We start from the raw sequence: 13823 nt of genomic DNA, 5'->3' as shown, positions 1-13823 counted from the left end.
AAAGCGGATTTTCCTGTCCTTAAATTAGCAAAAATGGGTTTTGACATGCCCTGAAAGCATTTTTTTGTGCATGGACCTTCAAAATAGAGCCCAGTCAGTAAGGCATCTAAACAGTCAGATTCTTTTATCCAATACTCTTAGAAATTAAGGTACGTAAGCTGTCACTGGGGTAGTACCCAGGCACGTGCACACATAGGGCTCAACCTGTGCAGTGCACATGCCCTTTTTAGTCTTGGATAGAAAGTGCCCTTCCAAAATGATCAAAAGTGCCCCCGCGACGCGGCACACCTTAGGTCCCGCTCTTCAGTAGGCGAGCGACTACACCGGTCATGAGTACGCGCGCGACAACACCGCTCTTCAGTATGCGCGCAACACCATTCAACCCCCCCCCCTCCCCCTCTAAAAATTTATCCTGCACATGCCCTTCGGACGGTCTCTGCACGGGCCTGGTAGTACCCCTTCAAAAGGAACACATTTGTACTTAAAGGGTCCATATTGGTACCTCAAAAGTATATATTAGTACCTACACATTTTAAGAGAAACATTTTAGTACTTTTTACATACTACCTTTGAGGTATTAATTTGGACCTTTTAAGTGTTTGTTCTGAGTTATTTCAAATCACTTTACAGCCTGCAAGACTTTTAAATCAAATCAAAACAAACAAACAAACAAACAAACAAATATAATGTAAACCTGCAAATGTATTCTTACAACTGCATTTATATAAACAAATATGCACATGCAGCTTCGCCTCATGGCTAAAAATCATTCTAATAACAATAACTCAATGGGCCAACATCAGTTATTTCTTTTTTGAATTATTATAAAGTGGTGCTGCTCAGTTATAAGTTCCCAATAGCTCAGATGAGGTGGCATGCCTGAGCTCAGCAGTAGCAGCAGGAGATTTATTAGCTGTTTTTGTCTTTTATGTGCTCAGCATTCAGATCAAGCAGAAGCTCCTTTCATCATGTAATGATAGACTTCCAGATTTGCTGCATGCAATTCTGCGTGTTTGTTAGATTTAATTTGAATCAATCAATCAAAAATATTAAGCAAAGTGTACCTAATAAACTGTATGATTCAATATAGCCTACATTGATTCATTATGAATAGATGCTTGATGAAAATGTAGACTCAGTTATTTTTTCTGGTTTTGAAATGGTTTACCTAAAAGGATTCACCCAAACCCAATGACTGAGTCATTCGCCAGTTATAACCCACATATAAATGTAAAAATTTTTTATATGGGCCAAATTTGGGCCATAAAGAACATTCATTCATTCTCTTTTCAGCTTAGTCCCTTTGTTTTAAACAGCGGATGCCCTTCTAGCCGCAACCCATCTCTGGGAAGCATCCATATACACTCATTCACTACGAACAATTTAGCCTACCCAATTCACCTGCAGCATGTCTTTGGACTGTGGGGGAAACCGGAGCACCGCGTCGCCCCCGTAGAGAACATACTCTGATCCTTATAAATCTGTATTAAAATATTCTGCCATTCAAGCACCAAGTTTTGGATTAGTTTTTTTTTTTTTTTACCTCCGGGTTCTCCGGTTTCCCCCACAAGACCAAAAACATGCAGTACATGTGAATTGGGTAAGCTAAATTGTTTGTAGTGAATGAGTGTGTATGGATGTTTCCCAGAGATGGACTGTGGCTGGAAGGGCATCCGCTGTGTAAAACAAAGGAACTAAGCTGATAAGAGAATGAATGAATGTTCTTTATGGCCTAAGTGTATGTGTGTGAATGAGTGTGTATGGATGTTGGCGGTTCATTTCGCTGTGGCGACCCCAGATCAATAAAGGAACTAAGCCAAAAAGAAAATAAATGAATATTCTTAAAAAGCATTAAAAGGGTTCATTTACCCAAGAAATGAAAATTCGTTCATTCATATTAATGTCTTCCCAGCCGGCATTTCAACGGTGATTCAACGTTGAATCAACGTCAGGTCTATGGTTGGATCAACGTTGAATTACCTTTCGATTTTGCAAATTGGATCAACGTTTATATAGTGACGTTGTTTCACCGTCGGACCACCACCGGTGATTCACCGTTGAAACCACAACGTTGTTTCACTCTTACCTTCTTCATGGGTGAATTGTGGTCGTTTTGTAGACGTTGAATGAAGGTTGAATTACCTTTCGATTTTGCAAATTGGATCAACGTTGATACCGTGACGTTGTTTCACCGTCATACATTTCAACGTAAGTTAAATAGAAATTACATACAACGCAAAGTCCATAAATATAGCAAACAAATTTTTACTAATAAAAAATACACGACACAAATACACAACTTAGTCTGTGTATCAATTTATTTAATACACACCTCATTATTTCATTTATTCTAAATATACAGCAACATTTACAGCATACATAGTTCATTAAAACCATGCAGGTTACTATACATGCTGTACACTCAAATACAGAAAAAAGGCATACAATTAAAGAGTCACTTTTTAATTAGGTTTCATGAATTAAAGTTAATGTTTACTAACATAAACAAAGGACAAATACTTGTACAGCATTTATTAATCATTTAATTAATTGAAATATGTCCCGATGCTATTAAAATCAAAATGTATGCTTGTTAACATTAATGCACTGAGCTGACATGAACTGTACTTTCTTTATATAAAAGATGCTTCATTGCTCTTTGTTCATGTTAGTAAATACATTAACACTTACTAATACAACCTTATTGTAAAGTGTTACCGTCTTCAGAAAGACAGATACTAACTAAATTAAACTAAGTAACTAAACTACGCTTCAACCATCACAGTCTCCAAAATACAATTCTGTTTACAAAGTTTACAAAATACCCTTTTTAAAGTGGCTGCAGTAAAAAATAAAAATAAAAAACATCACTCACAACTAAGAATCACAAGTGAAATACATTACATCTGTTTGAGGTTTTATAGGTTGAGAGAAACACTTGAGGTAAAAGATGGCACTGAGGACAAAGAATCAAGTGTAAAACACTAAAACATCTATATCAGTCTAGCAGTTAAATACATATTTATTTCTCAAACACCAGGTGAGTTTCCTACAAAATCAATAATGAGGTTTACTATTCCAATTCATTGTAAATGAATGGCTTCACTTTCACAATAGTGAAAACTCATGCTATAATCTAAACCTGACATTACTCCTTCACTTTGCAGGTCTGCATGCTAAATATTTAGTTTATTTTTTTTGTATAAAGTAAATCTATTGTGTTTAGCATTACTGCAGCAAAACTGAGCACCTGTGACAGTGGAACATGTAGACAAATATTTCAGTAAATCATCAAGAAAATGTGTAGAATATATGGTTTGATTCTCTCTCACAAACACAACAGTAAAAGCAATTTGTTATTCCATTATTATTATTAGTATCATAAAAATTGCATGTTCACATGGGTCTTATAATAATGGCTCACATTTGTGAATGTAGGACCACTATTTCACTATTACATTAAGTGTTCATATAGGTTCTGTTATTAATTACTTGTGTCATCCCAGAGACCTGTTAATCTTCAGAACACAAACTAAAATATTTTAGATTAAATGCTCCTCATCCTCTACAGACAGCAATGGTCCCAAGATGGTCATTGTCAAGATAAGGCACAAAACACATTGTCAAAACGTTCCATGTGACTTCAGTGATTTCAACTGTGAACATACCAAGCTCCAACAACACTTTAGTGAGGCAAAACAAAACAGTAAATACAAATGTGTTTGCACATATCTCTCCCGCATCAGATCAGCGTGTGTGTTTACTACGAGCAGTAAGCACACACCATGACCTGTTGTGGCAAAGGCAAACAAGTTATTTTTACAGTACTTACTGTGATTTAACCTTTATGACAAATGTACTGGACCTGTTACTATACCTGATATATCACTATCTTTTATGAACACAAATTTCACTGTAACGGGTGCTGTTGTTTTGCTCCAGTTACACCTTCAGAGAACACCGTACTAGTCAGACATCCATACAAAAGCAGAGAGTTTGGTCTTGTTTAGCAGAACTGCAATAGATGTCTGTCTGTCTAGGCTGACACTGGTTTAGGCCATCAGTATGTCCTTGATGCCCTCAAATGGAGCTTCCAGAAAACCTGCAATAAATGAAATACGAGGTTACAACTAAGTTGGTATCAGCTATTATACAAAGTGAAATTCAAATATTTATTTTTATTGAATCCAAATTTGTCCTATAATATCGCCACACTCAATAATTTTGACTCATCCATCTAAATATTCCTAACTAAGAGAAGTGAAGAATTAGGTGTGATGTCGTCAGGAAGCCCTTCGCCACCACCGGTGCCAGCATTTCCAGAATTCAAATTTCAGATTCTCGAAAAAATTGCTTTTTTTTTGCTTTTTTTTTAACAAAGGCTGCAGTAAAGAATCATGAAACATTCAACACATCTAATAATTACAAGTTGTTGTAAACCATTACATGTACTGTAAAAGCTGTTTAAAGCTTTTTAGACATGGTTGAGAAAAACTCTAGAAGGAGTAGCACTTCTGTAAAAGTCTGCATGTAGGACAGAGAATAAAAGGGATAGTTAAAAATTAGTATTCTGTCGTCATTTACTGACCACATTGAACACAAAAGAAGATATTTTGAAGAAAGCTGCAAATCTATTTAACCATTGACTTCTATAGTATTTTTTTCTACTATTGAGGTCAATGTTTACAGGTTTTTAGTTTTTTTTCAGAATAGCCTCTTTTGTGTTCAACAAAATAAACTCATAATGGTTTTAAACCATTTGGGGAGTAAAATGTGAGTAAATTTTCATTCTTGGGTGAATTATCCCTTTCAGTTGGAAAACACCAGAATTCTTAAGTAGACCCTTTTCGCAAGACAGATGATGCATTTCATTTGTCATCTTAATCCTCAAGTTTTTAATATTTAGATTTATTTAAATAGCATGTTTATTTATTTGTTTTAATGACATTTAATAAAACAACTTCTCAATGACATCACATGTACTGGACCTGCTACACATGTATCACTATTTTGATGAATACAAATTTCACTGTAACAGGTGCTGTTGTTTTGCTCCAGTAATACCTTTAGAGAACACAGTAGTAGTCAGACATCCATACAAAAGCCTTGGCGTGGAGTAGCAGAACTGCAGTCACTCCAGGCTGACACAGGTTTAGGCCATCTGCATGTTCTTGATGCCCCTCAACTGGACCTTCCAGAAAACTCAAAGTTAAAACCCATTACACCTTTTATCTGCTACTATACAAAGTGTAATTTAAGCATTAATTTCTCACTAAATACATATTTGTTCCCCAATACTGTCACATAGTATAACATCACAACATGATTTCACAATAATAATATCAATATAACAATATAATATCACAACATAGCCTAACAATCAATAAACAAACAGATTAGAAAGAGAATATCACCAACCAAAGCACCAAGAAGATTTAACAGATAGTTAAAGGTAAAGTAAACTTACATGGACAAAGCCTTTTCCATTCAATGCTGTGCAAGTTAGTGCGTCTCTGGAGTAAGTTACATGTCTAAAAGCAAAAACAACAACAACAGTGAAACGACAGCAGTTAACTTTGTAATAATAACACTAATAATACAGCGTATAAAATGGATATTGTTTTATAACGTTGCTCAGTAACTTTAAACTGCGTTTGGAGTTTATCGCTTTGAATTTGCCATAAAAACGCTCATTTAGACTAACGTTAAACATGTGACATTACCTCGAGGTTAGCTGCGCGTCACCGGAGCGCAAACAAGACTAAAAACAAACTGGAAAGTTTTAAATGCTTCAAAATTCGAAACACTACACCTCAAAAGTCACGTTTAAGATACACTGACAAAATCGGGGGGTAAATAAAACGTTAAAGCATCTAAAAACACGCTTACCTCTGAATTCTGCTGCACTGCAGGTCAGGTGTTCGTAATTAAGTGAAGTGAAGCGCTGCGCGTGGCCGCGTGCGCGGAGTCCTCCAATACCATGGTAACCAAACATGTTGAATGTTGGGTGAAGCCATGACGTTAATTCAACATACAGATCATGATAAAAAAATGTCAACGTTGATTTGTACAAGGATTTCTGTAACTTTTTTCAACCATTTATCATTCAACATTGTTTCAACATTAAAGCAACAACTGACGTATTTTCAACCACATTTCAACGTTGAAGTCTTGTCATATGCAGGCTGTTTTTCAACCATTCAACATTAAACGTTCTATCAACATTATTTCAACGTTCAAAACACATCTGACCTTATTTCAACCATATTTCAACGTTGAAGGTCGGTCGTGTGCCGGCTGGGTTTGTTCAGCTGAACACAAAGGAAGGTTTTTGGAAGAATGTCATTACCAAACAGATTTCAGGAACCATTCAATCAAGGTTGGTAGGCCTATTGAAATTCTTCCAAATATATTCCTTTGTGTTTAGTAAAACAAAAAATAAACTAATACATAAATAAATAAGTAAATAAATAAACTAAATAAATACAAAACTGGAACAACCAGGGGGCTATTCCAGAAAGCAGGTTATGTGACATACACGGGTAAGTTTGAGAGTAAGTAGGTGGATAACCTCAACTTTGGTTCCAAAATCGGAGGTAACTTCTGGGTATGTTAAGTAGCCATAGCAACTTACTCTCTGAAGATAACCTGCTCTGGAGCAGGTTATCTTTCTCACTCCCAACTCGTCATATACTGACGCTTGGTCAGGAACCCTCGGCGTAAGTTATTGACGCACAGGGTACCCCTTTAGCGTCACATTTAGACGTGCAGGGATTCCCTATAGAATCTGTACCTGAGCCTGAAGCGTCATAGGGAGACGCTGGAGGCTCGTATAATTACCAATAGATGTCAACGCACTTTTTAAAACCTGATTTACGCCTATTATCGCAGTTTTCTTCTTTTAAAAATATGTAATTTTTATTTTGTTCATGAAAAGCGTCTGTAAACTGGGTCGAAACTACTGTATGAATAAACTTCGGTCCACGTGACATCTCTTCACGGTGAGTTTAACGCCGCTCTGCTATTGGTCAAACTGCATCAACGGTGAGTTCTCAGATGAGTTCAACTGTCAACATTAAATAGTATGTTAATGCTGCATAATGTATTTTTATTGGAGATTAGTTGGTGTTTATAAATATTTTATCATTAACTTAATATTTAATGAGTGAAAATATATTCGGTTGTCCAGTTTAGGTTAACTATAAAACTATACTACTAATAAAACTTTGATTCATTCATATTATTTATTATTTTTTACTTAAAAAATATTACATTTCAAGTACTAAGTTTAAAAATGTTTTTGGCTGATCTTTTTCATTTTAAATTATTCATTGAAGTTGGGGTCATTGTATGTGGCGATCTATTGTTTACAGTCTATGCTCGCTATCCCAAGGTTCATTGCGATCCCAAGGTTCACTGCGGTTTTCCACAAGGTACGTAAAAAGTAAATAAAGACGATTTGTTGATAAAGCATGTACTGTAAACTAGCGACGTTATCTAATTACATCAAGTTCATTTATTAAAAACATATTTTTCTCACATATAACGTTGGTCATGCATAGCTCAGAACAATATATACATTTTAAGATAAGGAACAGTGTTACCAGATTGTTGTTTTCCACAATAGAATTCGTGCAAAATCTTTATATGATATGCAATATGCAACTCTAATAATACAAATGTATTCGTAATTGTTTCAATATTAAAGAACATCAAGTGTTTCCAAAGGTTTAAAGGCTACATTGTAAAAACAATTATTTTCCATGCCTTAAAACACACACACACACACACACACACACACACACACACACACACACACACACACACACACACATGTATATATATATATATATATATATATATATATATATATATATATATATATATATATATATATATATATATATATGTAATTTATAATACAAATATTATGTCAGTCATGATGGTAATGGTAAAACTCATGGATTACCTGGCACCTTCTCAGAAATTTACCATTGATCATATGTATTACAAGTGGCTGGCTTGTTTTTAACACAAGCAACGTTTTTTAAATCATTATCTTAAAGAGATTAAGGCTCATTTTAGACTACACTTACATTACTTTACAACTGCTTAATGCAGTACTGATGTATCTAGTAGTTAGTGGGTTTAACTAATGTCACATCTGTTTTTATTCATTTTAGATGCAGAAACTTTTGACATATGAATTCATCTTGACTAAGGGTAAGGTTTTTGTTCAGAATTAATCATTATTTAAAATCATTGTATTTTCTTTGTTATTATGTACAGCTTTTAAAAGAATGTACTTTCTTTTAATAAAGAACTCTTCACAGCACTGCATCTGAACAGTCACAACCTCACAGAGCTGCACAACTGCCCCACTCAGATCAGCGTTGAAGCTGGAACCTCATCTTGTGTACAGCAAAGGCAGAGCTGAAAATTCACTGTTTGTCTTGTATTGTGTGGTAAGTCATAGTTTTATTATTATTTTTTTTTATTGCAACACTAAGTAGTCCATTCTGTGGCCAATATGATATAAAAGGCCTAAAATGGGACTGACGTGATCATTGTTTTGATTTCTAGATAAGTACTTATGGGGCTACACATGCAGCTGAAGTTATCTACATGGAGTAGGACATTTCTTTCAGTATACTCTTAAAGAGATTCACCCAAAAATGAAAATACTGTCATTAATGACTCATACTTCACTTGTTCCAAATATGTCTGATTTGCTTTCTTCAGTTAAACACAATTTATATTTTAAAGAAAGATGAAAACCTGCAAACATTAACTTCCATGGTATTTGTTTTTTCCTACTATGTATGTCAATGTTTTCAGCTTTTCAGCTTTCTTCAAAAACTTCCTTCATGTTCAACACAAAGTAACTTGGAAGTTTTTAAAAAAAGGTTTACAACCACTTGAGGGAGAGTAAATAGTGAACTATTCCTTTAACCCAATCTAGTTGACTTTACTAGAAAATTGTATAGAAACCCAGTGGCTTAAACCCCTTACATTTTATACAGGGTACAACTTAACAGCCATACTTGAATTAAAATATTACTGTAAGTCCAAGAAGATTGTAAAGGTTCTAGGTTAATTTAAAGTGGGCTGTTTAGTTTCACCTTGTGTAAAAACATAAAGGGTTTAAGGCAACATGTTTCCATGCAATTTTTTTTATAAAGTCAACTAGTTTGAGTTAAGAGTGTAATGGGTTTCAGTAAAAGCAGTGAATCATGCAGGCATGAAATTAATTTTTAGCCTTGTAAAGCAATAAGCTTGTTATAATTTAGAAATATTTTAGGGTGGAGCACTGTATGCTGTAGTAGTTTTCATATAATTGATGAGTCAAACATGAGATGTGTGTTTTCATTTGCAAGAAGTGAATTAACAATATGTTCATCAAGATTCAAATCTTGCATCTTATATTTTTTAAGGTTTTGGCCCAATAATACCCATATTCTGCTATTTAAAAAAAAAACTTGCTGGAATTTGTGTCAGCATTCCCTTCAATGAAAACTACAGCAGTGGACATCAGTGGTAATAAAAATGTATGAGAAGGATAAGGGTGTTCATAATGAGAAGTGCAGTCACTATCCTGATCTCTGAGTTTGTAGAACTGACAGATCTGCTTGGAATACATGGAAACATGCTGGAAATGTTTAACCTATTATACAGTTAGTTCAAGAGTGCCAGGTTTAATGACACTTTACATATATAAATAAATATCACTGAACTTTCTAAATGAAACCTAACACTCATTCTTTGTTCAGTAATGATATTGTGCACTTCTAATACTTTACAGTGGCAAAATCTGGAATAACACATGGGAGCCCTCCAGGAATTCCTGACACTTTACGCCCAAGTCTCCTCATGCTAACCGGATTGCAATATGACAGTCTAGTCACATAAACACCTGGACTGACCAAGCACACTTTGGTTCTCAGTGTTTTGTACAAATTGTTTTTGCTTTTCTTCAGTAAATACTTGAATATGTTTTGAACTTATTCTACTTTTGATGTTTAAGTTCAGAAAGTTGTTATTATAAACATAATTTGCATTTGTCATGAACTTGACTTCTTGTTGTTGTTAAAGCTGTTTATTATAATGGCATTTCCAAAGGCATTATTTGAAAAGATTTTTTGCTGTGCAGTTTTACTTGAGCTTGACATACCAGATGTATGACATGAGTAAATATCACAAAATAAATATAATAATGATAATACAAAATATAAATTTCCTTCAATTATAATTGTTTTTAATCATTTATATATGTATGGTAATATATTATTGCATTAAAAACTGTTATAAATATATATATTTTTGGTTTTTGCATGTTTGCGTGATTTTTTTTTTTTTTTGTGGCATTATGAATAAATTATAAATGTTTCATTAAAATGTATTGTGTTTATTTGCATACTCATTTACAATGAACTACTATTTTTACTATTTAATGGGCACTATATTTGTCATTTAAGTTTGACATATATTTATATTTGTATACCTACAGGACGCAGTGTTTAGTTACAGGAAATGCTGGAAATGTTTTCAAACATGAAGCTTTTTTTATTATTTTATTATTCGTTTCAAATTTAGTATACTGCCTATGATCTGGTTTTACTATGATCATTTTGCACATCAGGTTACCCCCACAAAGGAATCTCACGGTAAATATACATTTGTATTTTTAATAAGACAATAAATAACATGTAATATTAATACACATTTTGATATTTAAGTTATATTATAAGGTAATTATAATCTACCTTCAACCGGAAGATTACCAAATAGAGACAAAGTGTGACGTAGATTGCGACATTGTGATTGGACTATAACTTCTAAGCCAAATTAAAAGATCCTTCGTGTTGCTAACTATGTTTTGCTAACTTTGCCACTTTACTAACAGTGTCCTTTATCAATGAGTTATCGCTGTGTTTCAAATAGTTACCGATTAACCAAGATCGTAACCCTAAACTTAACCCTAACTACAGCTTTCAATGAACTACAATTTGTACCGCCATGTCTTTCCCGTCCCATCTATACAGCGACAAAGGATTGTGGGTAATGTAGTTTAAAGCCTTTTTGTAATAAAATGGAACAAATACTATTTTTAATGAACTAAAGACTATTTGAATAAGGTCATTGTGCATATATTTATGACATATATGAAAGCCAGGCATAAAATTGTTATTTTACAATGAGTATTTTTTTAAAACAGCTTTTATTGACTTGATCAGTATATATCAGACTATTATATCCAACATTATTTATTGAACATAGCATAGATAATAGTCTTGCTGATATTCTCTCACTCATTTCTCGTTTGAAATGTGAATACTTTTTCCTTTTCTACGGGGCTCTACTCATCCCCTTTGAGTAAAAGGGCAGTTAACCTATGTGGATGTATTATCTTCAACATGGACAAGAAATTGTATTGTCACATTTACAGTTGTGGTAAAAAAAAAAAAAAAAGCTGTAAAAATAAGCTAACAATTAGTATCTTCTTTAATCACAAGTTATTAGCAATAGTGATTATGTTCATCACAAATATTATGAGTTCAGAATAATATGTGTGGATGTAATTCTGTAAGTGTGTTTCATTAATGGTCATCATGTGATGTTTAATTGTTTTCACTTTATTTGAAATATGGATAAAAGCTCTTAAAATATGTAAATGTTTATAAATATACCCTTTTTAAAGACATGTATTTGTTTGAAAACCACTCTTTATCTGATTATTTTTACTTTCTAAATCTTCAACTGTTTGTGTAACAGTATGTTTTGATGCCAATGGATGAACTTTGTGTTAAATAATGATTCCACATCATGTCTTTGTCCTGCATGTGGGTTAATTTGTTAATTATTTTCTTTATGATCAAATTATTTTAAGATTTGCTGCATTGTAAGAATCATGAAAATAGTGAGAAATGAGGTAACAGTGACGATAAGATATCCTTTCAAATGCTGTGAATAGTTCAAAATGTTTAAAAATACATAGCCATGAACCAACAAAATAAATATGCAAACCTTTAAATTATCTAAACTAGAAGTAAAAAAGTTCTGTGCTGTACTTATAAGTTACTGTGAAGTTCTATGTCTACAAAAAATACATATTTTATTTTACTTTTTGGCTCAGTCCCTTTATTAACCAGGGGTCGCCACAGCTCTATGAACCGCCAACTTTTCCAGCATGTTTTTATGCAGCAGATGCTCTTCTAGCCGCAACCCATCTCTTGGAAAATATTTTATTTTTTTATTTTTTATCTTGCATTCAATAAAACATAATACAAAGATTATTTTTAATTTTCAGCATAACAACAGTGGCACTGTTACCTCACAAGTGCAGCAGTTTTTTGTTAGACATTCTAACAAATTAATACAAATGTTTCAAAGTAAAGACAAAAATAAAAGGAGATAAATTTATTTTTTTTTTTTTTAGAAAAATCCATGAGGACCAAATAGATCCATCAGATCTTTGATGTAAATCATAGGTTAATTTTTCCAGAGGTAGAAGTCTGGTTGCCTGACTCAGCCACATATTGGCTGGAGGTATCTGAGCAGTTGACCATAATAATGTACATTTTTTGGCCAAGTATATGCAAAAATTAAATTTATCATAAAAATGTATCATAAAATTAATATTTTAAAAGCTCTTAATGTCATTTAATGTAATAATTAGATTTTAATATAGAGTTCCTTAAATCGGTATATGTTGTAAGCAGTTGGGCATACAATAATGCTCTTAATTTACAACACTGATTGATTTTAGAGGAATGCTTACATACTGTACATATCTATGTATTTTAAAAAAAGAGACAACAATTTGGTTATAGATGATGAAAATTTTATTTTATTTTTACAGATTGTATTACATGCTTTAGATTCAGGGTTAAGGTCATCCTCTTTTGGATTACAGTAAAAGAAAATCCACAGTCAATGTCAAACTCATCAGCTAGAGCTTTATTTAAAAAATGTATGTTCTCTGCTCCAGCCAAAACTTGCAGGTACCTTGCAGGTCTCTAGATTGCACCATCGTATTGTTGTTTATTTCTCAGTTATTTTGTTGCTTTCTGAGAATGATGATCCATAGACCTTTTAACCCCTCTTCGTTTAGGCCACATGTCGAATCTTAAAAGAACACAACAACATAAAAACATATTAATATCCTTTGGACTGGGTAACCTTATGCTTATGTCTGTGCCAAATAATACAAATACATACTTTTCAGTAGCAAACAAGCAGGAAAGTTCTTTGAAGGAACCAGGATGAGTTGAAAGGTATTTATAGTGGTTGGCCATCTCTGCCACAAGAATCCTCTGCTTCTCCTGAAGAATCCTGACTAGCAGGATGATGTTGAACACCCTCCTCTTTGTTGCTGGGTCAGCAGAGTCTGAAATATATTTATAAAAAGAAAGTTGTATAACAAGGATTATACGTCAACTTTTAAAGAATCAACACTGACAGAAGTCTAGTGTACATACCATGCCATATGACGAAGACATCCATATCACTTCTGTTTTTTGTTGTCTTTGCTTCTGCTACTGAAAAAAATGACAATAATAGTAACACTTACAATTTTTCATGACTACATGTAATATTAATAAGAATTTCCTCACCGTCTGCCCACTCCTCTACGTCACAGACCAAAGTCTTCCAACTGGTTTCCGGTCACTGCCAGTTTCATGGATTCTGTTTTCCAACTTGCTTTGCAGAGCTGTTGCGGTCTACAGTGATAAGAAATCAAAAATCACAATACTATTCAAATAGGTTACTGAACATCTAAAACAAATTCTACTGGATATCGTTACCTTCTGATATCAATAGGT

General features: G+C 33.5%; 1 protein-coding gene and 2 long non-coding RNA genes across 3 annotated transcripts in view; 1 reads left to right on the top strand and 2 right to left on the bottom strand.

Moving 5' to 3' along the window:
* Positions 1–13823, bottom strand: part of LOC141378084 (uncharacterized) — a 361025-nt gene that overhangs the window by 67612 nt on the left and 279590 nt on the right. The window lies entirely within an intron of this gene.
* Positions 1908–13823, bottom strand: part of LOC137487900 (uncharacterized) — a 1155393-nt gene continuing 1143477 nt past the window's right edge. Inside the window, exons 2-6 of the long non-coding RNA XR_012391719.1 lie at positions 6253–6311; positions 5890–5970; positions 5468–5531; positions 5065–5191; positions 1908–4102 (exon numbers count right to left, since the gene is read on the bottom strand). This is a non-coding gene — a long non-coding RNA (uncharacterized lncRNA). The remainder of the gene's footprint in view (positions 4103–5064; positions 5192–5467; positions 5532–5889; positions 5971–6252; positions 6312–13823) is intronic.
* LOC110437985 (uncharacterized) lies at positions 7401–10313 on the top strand. Its single transcript, XR_002455788.3, has 4 exons — positions 7401–7433; positions 8184–8223; positions 8322–8465; positions 9803–10313. It is a non-coding gene; the product is annotated as an uncharacterized lncRNA (long non-coding RNA).

This window comes from Danio rerio, chromosome 16 (assembly GCF_049306965.1).
Source record: "Danio rerio strain Tuebingen ecotype United States chromosome 16, GRCz12tu, whole genome shotgun sequence".
NCBI classification, from domain to species: Eukaryota; Metazoa; Chordata; class Actinopteri; order Cypriniformes; family Danionidae; genus Danio; species Danio rerio.
Note: the sequence above shows the minus strand (reverse complement) of the source record. Positions and strands in the feature narration are given on the sequence as shown.